The 13,648-nt window shown below is 40.1% G+C and overlaps 1 long non-coding RNA gene and 1 pseudogene across 2 annotated transcripts in view; both read right to left on the bottom strand.

The window, feature by feature from the left end:
• Positions 1-4,206: 4,206 nt before the first annotated feature.
• Positions 4,207-13,168, bottom strand: LOC309659713 (rRNA-processing protein FCF1 homolog pseudogene; annotated as a pseudogene). Its single transcript has one exon. The product of its transcript is annotated as an rRNA-processing protein FCF1 homolog pseudogene (transcript).
• The window catches only part of LOC309659756, a 198,008-nt gene continuing 188,566 nt past the window's right edge, over positions 4,207-13,648 (bottom strand). The window contains exon 2 of the long non-coding RNA XR_014262946.1: positions 4,207-6,310. This is a non-coding gene — a long non-coding RNA (uncharacterized lncRNA). The remainder of the gene's footprint in view (positions 6,311-13,648) is intronic.

The following is a 13,648-nucleotide window of genomic DNA, read 5'->3' as shown; positions in this document are numbered from 1 at the left end:
CAGGATCGAATCCCAACCTATATACTTTTAGACAAGGGGTTCCATTTTACCCGTAAACTATGTTATGCCCATTCAGAACTAAAATCCATAGCAAAGCTTTGCACAGGGATCTTGAATTTTTTTCTGTCTCATTGTTATGAGGAATCAATATTAGAGCCAATAGACAAAAACCTTTTTTAGCTCCTCCTTCAGTGTGTGAGAAACAGTCCGCGAAGAGAAATGCATGGGCATTAGACTCTGATTTGTCCATGAATGGATACAGAGGGAAGCCAACAGCAGCATTCTTTGTGACACTGGATGTTTTAACTTGGAATTTTGTCCCCCCCCCCTTTTATTTTCCCCCATCGGAGAGTTCCTAGTATGATTAATAAAATCCTATTAAATCTTTTAGGTTATGGATCCCTTTGGCAATGAAAGGGACATTTAGATCTCCACCAAGGAAAAAAATTCCCAGGTTAATTGAGTAAAAAAATACCCCACTTGGTTGGAAAGGAAACAGGGGATGGGGTGGATTTCAGCTTGGAATTTCCTGGACATAGCAATTATAAAGTGATTCACAACTTGGAAAAGTTTGTCCAGATATTGTCTTTCTGGTACTAAAGAAAGAAAGAAAGACAATGCATACTGATTATAGAGTTTGACGGCTGGATCATTTTCTAGATAGGCTGACTTACTGGTGATATTTTTCTTGGGGGCAGGGAGTCACATTTTGTGTAAACATCCTTTGCCATAATGGAGCCAAATCATGCCTTCTTATCAGCTCTTGCATGTTTCTTCCCTAGAGCACTGAAGTCATCATGTATTACTCTCAGCACGAAGGAGCAGTACTTCTGAAGCAATATCAGTTGCTTCCATAGCCCATGCACTAGGCGTTGGTACGTCGTATCATATACCACTCATTAATGATAACTTCTCCCATTCTCAGAATATGGTTCTCACACTTTTAGGAAAGAGGCCAGGAATGCTCATTTCTCACTCCACTCTCATCTGCACTTGCAAATCTTCCCAAAGGATGCATTTTTCAGTCCTTCCTTTCTACCTAGAGAGATACTAGATTTAAAGTTGTATAATCCTCGGCTGCTATTGGTAAAACCTCTGATGGAAGCCCCAGATTATCAGTCATGTCTCTGCCCACCCCAACTTTGAGAGGCCCAGCCAACTTATACCCCAGCGGAGGGTGTCAGTGCTCTGAGGGTAAAAACTGTCTTACAGAGCATTTGCCTTCTCTGGCTGAACCCTGACCAGTAACAAATGATTAAGCATACTCTTGTGGCTAGCTAACTTTATAGTATTATCCCATTCACTTCAGGACAAGTAAGGACATAATTGGGAAGTGAGGGCTGCTGTTACCAGTCTACTCTTGAAAGGACCCTCCAAATATATGCCTTAAATTTAACCATGTAGCCTACTTCAGTGCTAAAAAGTCTAGTTTTTGAATAAGGGATTGAGCTTTTAGCCATAGACTAGCAAATGCCAGCATTTTCTTTCTCCACATATTTAATTTTTAAAAATATAATACCACTCATAAGACTTATGAGCCAGCACCCATGCATGATGTGTAATGCTTACTGAAATTCGTTGAACTCAAACGGAGATGTTCTGATTAAGAGAGAGGTTCTTGGGAGTGACAGCAGCATCATGGTGATGTGAGACACTCTCTGTCCCTCCTCTTCAATCTACCACCAGTAAAACATCTGTAACTCAACAAAAAGTTCCTCTGCCCAACACACCAGGACGTTGGAGAGTTCCATACATCTCTATATCGAAAGGTGGGTGAACTGAACACACACAAGAGGCAGAACCAGGGGAACAGCAGAGGTGGTGCCCGAAATCCTGGTCTCCCTGCTACAGCAGCTAAGCCTGAAGCCCAAGAGAACCCAGTAGCAACAAGAGAAGGAGTGCACGTGACTCCAGCCTCCTGGTTGCAGGAGGACACACTACCACAGGGAATTAGCAGCAGCAGCAGTGGGACCTGTGACCCCATCCCTCCAGCTATGATGGCACCTGCAACTCTGGCTCCCCCACCTACAGTGGTGGCATCCATGACCCAACAACCCCAAATGTGGCAAAGGCACCCATGACCCCAGCTCCCTGCGTACCTTCCCCCTTCCCCTATCATGGTGGTGCTCTCAGCCCAGGCAATCCTCAACACAGTGGAGGTGCCTGCCATCCTGGTGTCCGCAGCAGCAACACCAGTGACAGCAGTGACACTGACAGCATCGAGGCATCAGCAACCCTGGAGGCACAAGCAGTGACAATGAGGGCACCAGGTGACACCTCAGACAGAATTGTTGGAGAAGGGAAGGTTCCCATTCTCAAATAACAGCCAGAGGCAGCGCAGGTAAGAGAACCAAAAACTTGTGCTATACCGCCACCTAGTGAAAAAGAAAAGAAAGGCCCCTAATTACCAATCTATTGGATTGTTTGAATCAAATAAAAAAAGTTTTACCTAGAGAAGAAAGGTAGTCACTACTTAAAATGCACCAGCATCAGAACAACTTATCAGACACCATGAAGAACCACAGTAGCACTGTGCCACTGAAAGAAAATGAAAATTCTTCAGAAACCAAACTTAAAGGCATGGAATATTACGATCCGAGAAAAATTCAACATAGCTGTCATGAAGCTCAATAAGCTACAAGAAAACTCAGGAAGGTAATCCAATGAGTTCATGAATAAAATTAACAAACAGAAGGAATGCTTTACCAAAGAGACTGAAACTCTAATAAAGAACCAAAGACAGAGACCTTCAAGATGGTGGAGGAGTAAGACGTAGAGATCACCTTCTCCCCACAAATATATCAGAAATACATCTACATGTGGAACAACTCCTACAGAACACCTACTGAACGCTGGCAGAAGACCTCAGACTTCCAAAAGTCAAGAAACTCCCCACGTACCTGGGTAAGGCAAAAGAAAAAAGAAAAAGCAGACAAAAGAATAGGGATGGGACCTGCACCAGTGGGAGGGAGCTGTGAAGGAGGAAAGGTTTCCACACACTAGGAAGCCCCTATCGCGGGCAGAGACTGCGGGTGGCGGAGTGGGGAGCTTCGGAGCCACGGAGGAGAGCGCAGCAACAGGGGTGTGGAGGGCAAAGCGGAGAGATTCCCGCACAGAGGAGCGGTGCCGACCAGCACTCACCGGCCCGAGAGGCTTGTGTGCTCACCCGCCAGGGCGGGCGGGGGCTGAGACCTGAGGCTCGGGCTTCGGTCGGATCCCAGGGAGAGGACTGGGGTTGGCTGCGTGAACACAGCCTGAAGGGGCTAGTGCGCCATGGCTAGCCGGGAGGGAATCCAGGAAAAAGTCAAACGGCCTAAGAGGCAAGAGACCATTGTTTCGGGGTGCACGAGGAGAGGGGATTCAGAGCACCGCCTAAACGAGCTCCAGAGACGGGCACAAGCTGCGGCTATCAGCGCAGACCCCAGAGATGGGCATGAGACGCTAAGGCTGCTGCTGTCGCCACCAAGAAGCCTGTGTGCAGGCACAAGTCACTATCCACACTTCCCCTCCTGGGAGCCTGTGCAGCCCGCCACTGCCAGGGTCCCGTGATCCAGGGACAACTTCCCAGGAAGAACACACGGCGCGCCTCAGGCTGGTGCAACGTCATGCCCGCCTCTGCTGCCGCAGGCTCGCCCCACATTCAGTACCCCTCCCTCCCCCAGGCCTGAGTAAGCCAGAGCCGCTGAAGCAGCCATTGCTTTAACCCCGTCCTGTCTGAGCGAAGAACAGACGCCAGAGGGCAGCTTACATGCAGAGGTGGGGTCAAATCCAAAGCTGAACCCCGGGAGCTGTGCGAACGAAGAAGAGAAAGGGAAATCTCTCCCAGCAGCCTCAGGAGCAGCAGATTAAATCTCCACAATCAACTTGATGTACCCTGCATCTGTGGAATACCTGAATAGACAACAAATCATCCCAAAATTGAGGCAGTGAATTTTGTGTGACTTTGTATAGCTTTGCTTTTACCATTTGTCCTAGGAGGTTCTGTCAGGTTTTTTTTCTGTTTTTTTTTTTTAATATAGTTTTTAGTGCTTGTTATGATTGGTGGATTTGTTTTTTGGCTTCGTTGCTCTCTTTTTTCTTTCTTCCTTTTTTTTTTATTACTTTTTAATTTTTTTAATTTTTAATACTATTCTTTTATTTTAATAACTTTATTTTTCTTTCCCTCCCTCCCTCCCTCCCCTCTTCCTTCCTTCCTCTCTCTCTCGCTCTTTCTTTCTTTCTTTCTTTCTCCCTTTTCTTCTGAGCCGTGTGGCTAACAGAGTCTTGGTGCTCCGGCCGGATGTCAGGCCTGTGCCTCTGAGTTGGGAGAGCCAAGTTCAGGACATCGGTCCACTAGAGACCTCCCAGCTCCACGTAATATCAAACAGCGAAAGCTCTCCCAGAGATCTCCATCTCAACGCTAAGACCCAGCTCCACTCAATGACCAGCAAGCTACAGTGCTGGACACCTTATGCCAAACAACTAGCAAGACAGGAACACAACGCCACCCATTAGCAGAGAGGCTGCCTAAAATCATAATAAGGTCACAGACACCCCAAAACACACCACCAGATGCGGTCCTGCCAAACAGAAAGACAAGGTCCAGGCCCACCTGCCAAAACACAGGCACCAATCCCCACCACCAGGAAGCCTACAGAACCCACTGAACCAATCTTACCCACTGAAGGCAGACACCAAAAACAACAGGAACTACGAACCTGCAGCCTGTGAACAGGAGACCCCAAACACAGTATGTTAAGCAAAATGATAAGACAGAGAAACACACAGCAGATGAAGGAGCAAGGTAAAAACCCACCAGATTAAACAAATGAAGAGGAAATAGGCAGTCTACCTGAAAAAGAATTCAGAGTAATGATAGTAAAGATGATCCAAAATCTTGGAAATAGAACGGAGAAAATATAAGAAACGTTTAACAAGAACCTAGAAGAATTAAAGAGCAAAAAAACAAAGATGAACAACTCAATAAATGAAATTAAAAGTTCTCTAGAAGGAATCAATAGCAGAATAACTGAGGAAGAAGAACAGAAAACTGACCTGGAAAATAAAATAGTGGAAATAACTACCGTAGAGCAGAATAAAGCAAAAAGAATGACAAGAATTGAGGACAGTCTCAGAGACCTCTGGACAACATTAAATGCACCAATATTCCAATTATAGGGGTCCCAGAAGAAGAAGAGAAAAAGAAAGGGACTGAGAAAATATTTGAAGAGATTATAGTTAAAAACTTCCCTAATATGGGAAAGGAAATAGTCAATCAAGTCCAGGAAGCAGACAGTCTCATACAGGATAAATCCAAGGAGAAACACTCCAAGACACATATTAATCAAACTACCAAAAATTAAATACAAAGAAAAAATATTAAAAGCAGCATGAGAAAAACAACAGATAACATACAAGGGAAGCCCCATAAGGTTAACAGCTGGTCTTTCAGCGGAAACTCTGCAAGCCAGAAGGGAGTGGCAGGACATATTTAAAGTGATGAAGGAGAAAAACCTACAACCAAGATTACTCTACCCAGCAAGGATCTCATTCAGATTCGATGGAGAAATTAAAACCTTTACAGACAAGCAAAAGCTAAGAGAATTCAGCACCACCAAACCAGCTTTACAACAAATGCTAAAGGAACTTCCCTAGAAAGGAAACACAAGAAAAGGAAAAGACCTACAATAACAAACCCAAAACAATTGAGAAAGTGGTAATAGGAACATACATATTGATAACTACCTTAAATGTAAATGGATAAAAAGCTCCAACCAAAAGACATAGACTGGCTGAATGGATACAAAAACAAGACCCATATATATGCTGTCTACAAGAGACCCACTTCAGATCTAGGGACACATACAGACTGAAAGTGAGGGGATGGAAAAAGATATTCCAGGCAAATGGAAATCACAAGAAAGCTGGAGTAGCAATTCTCATATCAGACAAAATAGACTTTAAAATAAAGACTATTACAAGAGACAAAGAAGGACATGACATACTGACCAAGGGATCAATCCAAGAAGAAGATATAACAATTGTAAATATTTATGCACCCAACATAGGAGCACCTCAATATATAAGGCAAATACTAACAGCAATAAAAGGGGAAATCGACAGTAACACAATCATAGTAGTGGACTTTAACACCCCACTTTCACCAATGGACAGATCATCCAAATTGAAAATAAATATGGAAACACAAGCTTTAAATGATACATTAAACAAGATGGACTTAATTGATATTTATAGGACATTCCATCCAAAAACAACAGAATACACTTTCTTCTCAAGTGCTCATGGAACATTCTCCAGGATAAATCATATCCTGGGTCACAAATCAAGCCTTGGTAAATTTAAGAATATTGAAATCATAGCAAGTACCTTTTCTGACCACAACACTATGAGACTACATAACAATTACAGGAAAAAATCTGTAAAAAATACCAACACATGGAGGCTAAAGAATACAGTCCTAAATAATGAAGAGATCAGTGAGGAAATTAAAGAGGAAATCGAAAAATACCTAGAAACAAATGACAATGAAAACACGACTACCCAAAACCTATGGGATGCAGCAAAAGAAGTTCTAAGAGGGAAGTTTATAGCAATACAATCCTACCTCAAGAAACAAGAAACATCTCAAATAAACAACCTAACCTTACACCTAAAACAATTAGAGAAAGAAGAACAAAATAAACTCAAAGTTAGCAGGAGGAAAGAAATCATAAAGATCAGATCAGAAATAAATGAAAAAGAAATGAAGGAAATGATAGCAAAGATCAATAACACTAAAAGCTGGTTCTTTGAAAGATAAGCAAAATTGATAAATCATTAGCCAGAGTCATCAAGAATAAAAGGGAAAAGACTCAAATCAATAAAATTACAAATGAAAAAGGAGAAGTAACAAGTGACACTGCAGAAATACAAAGGATCATGAGAGATTAATAGAAGCAACTATATGCCAATAAAATGGACAACCTGGAAGAAATGGACAAATTCTTAGAAAAGCACAACCTTCCAAGACTGAACCAGGAAGAAATACAAAATATAAACAGACCAATCATAAGCACTGAAATTGAGACTGTGATTAAAAATCTTCCAACAAACAAAAGCCCAGGACCAGATGGCTTCACAAGCGAATTCTATCAAACATTTAGAGAAGAGCTAACACCTATCCTTCTCAAACTCTTCCAAAATATTGCAGAGGGAGGAACACTCCCCAACTCATTCTACGAGGCCACCATCACCCTGATACCAAAACCAGACAAAGATGTCACAAAGAAAGAAAACTACAGGCCAGTATCACTGATGAACATAGATGCAAAAATCCTCAACAAAATACTAGCAAACAGAATCCAACAGCACATTAAAAGGATCATACACCATGATCAAGTGGGGTTTATCCCAGGAATGCAAGGATTCTTCAATATAGGCAAATCAATCAACGTGATACACCATATTAACAAATTGAAGGAGAAAAACCATATGATCATCTCAATAGATGCAGAAAAAGCGTTTCACAAAATTCAACACCCATCTATGATAAAAACCCTCCAGAAAGTAGGCATAGAGGGAACTTACCTCAACATAATAAAGGCTATATATGACAATCCGACAGCCAACATTGTTCTCAATGGTGAAAAACTGAAACCATTTCCTCTAAGATCAGGAACAAGACAAGGTGTTCCACTCTTGCCACTATTATTCAACATAGTTTTGGAAATTTTAGCCCCATCAATCAGAGAAGAAAATGAAATAAAAGGAATCCAAGCCGGAAAAGAAGATGTAAACCTGTCACTGTTTGCAGATGACATGATACTATACATAGAGAACCCTAAAGATGCTACCAGGAAACTCCTAGAGCTAATCAATGCATTTGGTAAAGTAGCAGGATACAAAATTAACACACAGAAATCTCCTGCATTCCTATACACTGATGATGAAAAATCTGAAAGAGAAATTAAGGAAACACTCCCATTTACCATTACAACAAAAAGAATAAAATACCTAGGAATAAACTTACCTAGGGAGACAAAAGACCTGTATGCAGAAAACTATGAGACACTATTGAAAGAAATTAATGATGATACAAACAGATGGAGAGATATACCATGTTCTTGGATTGGAAGAATCAACATTGTGAAAATGACTCTACTACCCAAAGCTATCTACGGATTCAGTGCAATCCCTATCAAACTACTACTGGCATTTTTCACAGAACTAGAACAAAAAATTTCACAATTTGTATGGAAACACAAAAGACCCCGAATAGCCAAAGCAATCTTGAGAAAGAAAAACGGAGCTGGAGGAATCAGGCTCCCTGACTTCAGACTATACTACAAAGCTACAGTAATCAAGACAGTATGGTACTGGCACAAAAACAGAAATATAGATCAATGGAACAAGATAGAAGGCCCAGAGATAAACCCACACACATATGGTTACCTTATTTTTGATAAAGGAGGCAAGAATATACAATGGAGAAAAGACAGCCTCTTCAATAAGTGGTGCTGGGAAAACTGGACAGCTACATGTAAAAGAATGAAATTAGAGCCCTCCCTAACACCATACACATAAATAAACCCAAAATGGATTAAAGACCTAAATATAAGGCTAGACACTATAAAACTCTTAGAGGAAAACACAGGCAGAACACTCTATGACATAAATCACAGCAAGATCCTTTTTAAGGCACCTCCTAGAGAAATAGAAATAAAAACAAAAATAAACAAATGGGACCTAATGAAACTTAAAAGCTTTTGCACAGCAAAGGAAACCATAAACAAGACCAAAAGACAACCCTCAGAATGGGAGAAAATATTTGCAAATGAAGCAACTGACAAAGGATTAACCTTCAATATTTACAAACAGCTCATGCAGCTCAATATCAAAAAAACAAACAACCCAATCCAAAAATGGGCAGAAGACCTAAACAGACATTTCTCCAAAGAAGATATACAGATTGCTAACAAACACATGAAGAGATGCTCAACATCACTAATCATTAGAGAAATGCAAGTCAAAACTACAATGAGGTATCACCTCACACCAGTCAGAATGGCCATCATCAAAAAATCTGCAAACAACAAACGCTGGAGACGGTGTGGAGAAAAGGAAACCAACCCTCTTGCACTGATGGTGGGAATGTAAACTGATACAGCCACTATGGAGAACAGTATGGAGGCTCCTTAAAGAATTAATAATAGAACTACTATATGACCCAGCGATTCCACCACTGGGCATATACCCTGAGAAAACCATAATTCAAAAAAATTCGTGTACCACAATGTTCATTGCAGCTCTATTTACAATAGCCAGGACATGGAAGCAACCTGAGTGTCCATCGACAGAGGAATGGATAAAGAAGATGTGGCACATATATACAATGGAATATTACTCAGCCGTAAAAGGAAACGAAATTCAGTTATTCGTAGTGAGGTGGATGGACATAGAGTCTTTCATACAGAGTGAAGTAAGTCAGAAAGAGAAAAACAAATACCATATTTCCATACACATATATGGAATCTAAAAAGAAAAAAAAGTTGTGAAGAACCTACAGGCAGGACAAGAATAAAGATGCACACGTAGAGAATGGATTTGAGGACGTGGGGAGGAGGAAGGGTAAGCTAGGACCAAGTGAGAGAGTGGCATGGACATATATACACTACCAAATATAAAATAGATAGCTAGTGGGAAGCAGCCACATAGCACAGGGAGATCAGCTCAATGCTTTGTGATCACCCAGAGGGGTGGGATAGGGAGGGTGGGAGGGAGACGCAAGAGGGAGGAGATATGGGGATATATGTATATGTATAGCTGATTTACTTTGTTATAAAGCAGAAACTAACACACCATTGTAAAACTATTATACTCCAATAAAGATGTTAAAAAAAAAAGTGAAAGTAGGCAATCCCCTCTGTAAATTAAAAATGCTATCTGCAAAAAAAAGGGGAAAAAAAAGCAAATATAAATTCTGGAGTGGAAGAACTAAAAAAAGTGAGATGAAGAATGCATTAGAAAACACTGAAAATAGAGCAGACCATATGGAAGACAGAATTATCAAGCTCAAAGATAAAAATCTAGAAATAATTCAGGTAGAAGAGGAGAGAGAACTAAGAACTAAAAATAAATTAAGAAATTCTACAAGAACAATCTGACTTCACTGGAAAAGGCAACATAGGGATAATAGTTATCCCAGGAGGAGAAGAGATGAAGGAGGGGACAGAAAGTTTATTTAAAGAAATAATAGCTGAGATCTTCCAAAACTTGGAGAAGAAACTGGATATACAAGTCATGATGCTGAGAGCACACCTAAGTACCTCAATGCAAAAACACATTCTCCAAGATACATTATATTAAACTATCAAAATTCAATGACAAAATATTTTTAAGGCAACCAGGGGAAAAAAGACAGTAACCCACAAAGGAACCCCCATTAGTCTATCAACAAAATTTTTAGCAGAAACTCTATAGGCCAGGAGAGAGTGGAATGACATATTCAAAATATCAAAAGGTAAAAAATATCAGCCAAGAGTACTCTATCCAGCAAAGTTATGCTTCAGATAGGAAGGAGAAATAAAGGCTTTCCCAGACAAAAGCTGAGGGAGTTCATCACCACTAGACCTGTCTAACAAGAAATGTAGAAAGGAACTCTTCTTCCAGAAAAAAAAAGGGCAAAGTACAGAAAACTTTGAGTAAGGTGATAAATAGACAGAATCAAAAAATTGCTACTCTGTATCAGAATAGGTTGTTAAACATTTAATTATAGCATAAAGGTTAAAGAGAAAACAGCAGTAAAAATTAACATTAGCTACTTCTATTTGGCAGCAAACTCACAATGTAAAAAGAGGTTATTTGAGACAATAAAAACATAAAAGGGGAATAGGAAAAGGATGGAAGCCATGTAGGCAGATGAAGATAAGACACTATCAGGAGAAAAAGGACTATTTTACCTATGAGACATTTTTTTTTATGTGAGCAATTATTTGATTTATAAAAAGATGCAACAAATTTTTAAAATGACACAAAATATAATTTTCAAAACAACATTAAAAAGTGAGTGTATTTAACCATACTCAGCTCATTACAGAGCATATGGGTGAGTGGAATAATAATTCATGCTATAGCATGTTTAATGAACTGGCAAAAGATAAAGTTGGTCGAAGGAAGGCAGAGGAAATTCGTCTTTTAAGAATTAGAACCGAGGGGCCCCATAATCATCTGGCAACCGCTCAGTGTTGTACCTATGGTTAGAAATGTACATGACGGGAACTCCAGGGATCTTCCGGATTCTTTGTTTAAGGTCCCAGTCAACTGTGGCCACAATGTAACACTTGTGCTGAGTTACTCTTTGTACTAAGCAGTCAACTGCATAGGTTCCTTTCTGTGTGCATGGTAATCGTTCAAATCTTGGATCCTTGGCAATCCTTAGAGCCACTCGATACTTCTGCCCCGATTTCTCAGTTTCAGCCATTACGCAGTCAGTTATAGAAGGGATACACTTGGCATACAGACAGTCCATCACTGACTGCACTAAGTCCAGTTTGGCTTTAATGGAAAGGTTGATAAAGTTGGTATCGACCGGGATGTGGTAAGATCCACAGCTGTGGGCCCAGCTGTGTGTTATATTGGAAGAATAAGCAGGAAGGGTGTTGGGGGACTTCTCTTTCCTTGAGTGCACTGAGATCCTTCTTTTCTTTCTTTTTCGGTTTTAATCTATCCTTTTCTTTAAGCCTCTGATCTCTGAGACTAAGCATTCGCTTCATGGTCACATACTTCCGTGTTTTCTTTTGCTTCCCCACGTTCACGCCGCACTGTTGTTTCTCTACCTATGACACATTTTATACAAACCTCACGGTAACCAAGAAACATAAATCTAGAGCAGAGACACAAAATATAAAAAAAGAGGAAACTGAGAGAAACATCATAGAAACTGCCAGACTAAAATGGCAGACATAAACACAAGGAAAAAGAAACAATGGAGATATAAAAGAACCAGAAAACAAAAGACAAAATAGCAGTACTAAGTCCTCATTTATCAGTAATCCCCCTAAATGTAAATGGGTTGAATTCACCAGTCAAAAGAAATAGAGTGGATGGATGGATTAAAAACAAGACCCAACTATATGCTATATCCAGGCGACTCATCCAGCTCTAAAGATAAACTGAAGCTCCAAGCGAAGGGAGGGAAGATGATACTCCAAACAAATGACAGCCAAAAGAAAGTGGGTATAGCCACACCCATCCAGCAAAATAAACTTCAATCAAAAAAGGTAACAAGAGACAAAGATGGACATTATAGAGTGATAAAGAGGACAATTCATCAAGAAGACATAACAGTTATTAATATATATGCAGCTAATATAACAGCACCAAAATATTTAAAGCAATTATTAACAGACCCAAAGGGAGAAACTGACAGCAACACAACTACAGTTAGAACTTTTAACACCCCACTTATATCAATGGAGATTCCTCAAAAAATTAAGACTAGAACTAGTAAATGATCCAGCTATTTCATTTCTGGATATTTATCCAAACAATACAAAAACACTAATTGGAAAGATATATGCACCTCTATGTTCACTGCAACATTATTTACAATACTCAAGATATGGAAACAATCTAAGTGCCCATAAATGGATGAATGGATAAAGATGTGGCATATATATATATATACAATGGAATACTACTACTCAGCCATAAAAAGATGAAATCTTGCTATTTGCAACAACATGGATGGACCCTGAGGGCATTAATATGCTAAGTAAAATAAGTCAAGTACCGTATGATTTCACTCATACGTGGAATGTAAAGAAAGAAAACAAAATAAATGAACAAACCAAACAGAAAATACATAGATACAGAGAACAGATTAGTGGTTACCAGAGGGGGAGGGGGTGGGGGAGGGTGAAATGGGTAAAGGGAGTCAACCATATGGTAATGAGTGGAAACCAAACTTATAGTGATGGACATGCTGCAGTGTATATAGAAGTCAAAATATAATGTTGTATACAAGAAACAGATAATGTTATAAACCAATGTTACCTTAATAAAACGAAACAGTGGTTCTCAACCCTTGCAAAATATTAAATTCACCCAGGGAGATTTTAAAAGGAAAAACAGATTACCTGAATCAGAATTTCTGAATTTTAAAAAATCTCCCCAGGTGGTTCTCATAATCAGATATTCTTTAGAGGACCTATAGGGAGAGTGTCCTCGCTGTAGAGTTGTCTGGTGTGGGTCATGTGCTTTCTAGATGACTTTTTCCAATGACTTCACAGATCCAACTTGCTCCTGGGTTCTTCTTACCTAGATGATAGCCTCTGGATTGGGGACTGGTAAAATGGCTCAAACCTAATGTCCCTTGACTGATGGCAAACTTGCATGTCCTTGCCAGGCTAATAAAGGCTACACTGCTGTTGCTTCTTTCAATATCTTTGCCAATATGGACTAATTTAGCAAGCTTTTCATCTATTCAATCTTTTGGGTAAGAAACAGCTTAGGTCATTACACTCACATATGCATTTGAACTTCCAGGGACACATGTCTGGTCTCCTAAGAACTCTCTTACTGCACTCTGTCCTGTAGACTGACATTCTCTTCTTTTGCTGATCACATAATAAAAAATTTTGTCATGCGATTATTGTCCTTATTTGGTCTT

The sequence above is a fragment of the Balaenoptera physalus genome, assembly GCF_965194825.1.
Source record: "Balaenoptera physalus genome assembly, chromosome: 4".
NCBI lineage: Eukaryota > Metazoa > Chordata > Mammalia > Artiodactyla > Balaenopteridae > Balaenoptera > Balaenoptera physalus.
Note: the sequence above shows the minus strand (reverse complement) of the source record. Positions and strands in the feature narration are given on the sequence as shown.